Source organism: Limulus polyphemus, unplaced genomic scaffold (genome assembly GCF_000517525.1).
Source record: "Limulus polyphemus unplaced genomic scaffold, Limulus_polyphemus-2.1.2 Scaffold12645, whole genome shotgun sequence".
NCBI lineage: Eukaryota > Metazoa > Arthropoda > Merostomata > Xiphosura > Limulidae > Limulus > Limulus polyphemus.
In genome coordinates this window covers 11,754-13,599 of record NW_013678255.1, presented here as the reverse complement: position 1 = coordinate 13,599, position 1,846 = coordinate 11,754, and the positions used below count along the sequence as shown (strand labels likewise).

Genomic DNA, 1,846 nt, shown 5'->3' with positions numbered 1-1,846 from the left:
TCTAGATATTCACTGGACACCTGTACATTCCATACTGACCAATCTAGATATTCACTTGACACCTGTACATTCCATACTGACCAAACCTCAATCAGATCCCCTTCCCCTAGAGATTTCAGCCTTTTCTTGTATGACAACCCCTCCATCCCAGGCACCATTCTCTGAACCCTTTCCAACAATTCAATTTCCTTCCTAAGGTAAGGAGCTCAAGACTGGACACAGTACTCCAAATGTGGTCTAACCAGTGACCTGTGCAATGAATGTATAACCTCTTTAGACTTGTATTCAATATTTCTATAGATATAACCTAAAATCCTATTTGCCCTACCACTAGCAACAGCACACTGCCTGGATGGCTTTAGAGACTGATCGACAATTACACCAAGATCCCTTTCTTTCATGACACTGTTAAGGAATAAACAGGTGTCAAGTGAATATCTAGATTGGTCATTATGGAATGTACACGTGTCTAGTGAATATCTAGACTGGTCAATATGGAATGTACACTTGTCAAGTGAATATCTAGATTGGTCATTATGGAATGTACACGTGTCTAGTGAATATCTAGACTGGTCAATATGGAATGTACACTTGTCAAGTGAATATCTAGATTGGTCAGTATGGAATGTACACGTGTCAAGTGAATATCTAGATTGGTCAGTATGGAATGTACAGGTGTCCAGTGAATATCTAGACTGGTCAGTATGGAATGTACACGTGTCAAGTGAATATCTAGACTGGTCAATATGGAATGTACACGTGTCAAGTGAATATCTAGATTGGTCAGTATGGAATGTACAGGTGTCCAGTGAATATCTAGATTGGTCAGTATGGAATGTACACTTGTCAGGTGAATATCTAGATTGGTCAATATGGAATGTACAGGTGTCAAGTGAATATCTAGATTGGTCAGTATGGAATGTACAGGTGTCAAGTGAATATCTAGATTGGTCAGTATGGAATGTACAGGTGTCCAGTGAATATCTAGATTGGTCAGTATGGAATGTACACGTGTCAAGTGAATATCTAGATTGGTCAGTATGGAATGTACAGGTGTCAAGTGAATATCTAGATAAGAGAATATTTTATTGTAATGTATTTACTTAGAGAGCAAGTCAAACATTGATCGACATCCAATGAAACGAGTGGTTACTTCTCAATCTTCCTTGCACACAAGAGAATATTCTATTGTAATGTAATTACTTAGAGAGCAAGTCAAACATTGATCGACATCCAATGAAACGAGTGGTTACTTCTCAATCTTCCTTGCACACAAGAGAATATTTTTCCTTCACATTTTTAAATAGAAATATAATACAAAAACATTTATGGCTACATTCAATTTGTTCAACTTTGTTTTAGGTTCACAACTAAATACAAGACGATAATGATATATAAAATGTAAATTAAGCAATCAATAATGTTTTTGATAACGTTTTGGGACAACATTGGACCTATTGGTCCATCTCAGCTGGTCCATCCTCTGAACTAAATTAAAATAATAATAATAATAATAAAAATCTTAAAGCCAGCCCTTATCATTCATATACTTAAAGCTTTTTCTTAAACTCACTTAAATTTACTGTGTCTACAACATCCAAAGGCCAACCACCCTGTTAGAAAAATGAAACTGTCTTAGCTGAAGATGACTCCTACCTTGCCAAAATTTATATTTATGTCCCCTAGTCCTACTATTCTCACAGTTAAATATGAAAAGATGATGCATCAACACTATTAATTCCCTTTATGATCTTAAACATTGTGCAAGGAAGATTGAGAAGTAACCACTCGTTTCATTGGATGTCGATCAATGTTTGACTTGCTCTCTAAGTAAATACATTACAAT

The 1,846-nt window shown here is 35.9% G+C and overlaps 1 protein-coding gene across 1 annotated transcript in view; it reads right to left on the bottom strand.

Moving 5' to 3' along the window:
• Window positions 1-1,619: 1,619 nt before the first annotated feature.
• Window positions 1,620-1,846, bottom strand: part of LOC106477056 (piwi-like protein 2) — a gene marked incomplete at its 5' end in the record, with an annotated part of 9,739 nt that continues 9,512 nt past the window's right edge. The window contains one exon of the mRNA XM_013937658.2: window positions 1,620-1,630. The remainder of the gene's footprint in view (window positions 1,631-1,846) is intronic.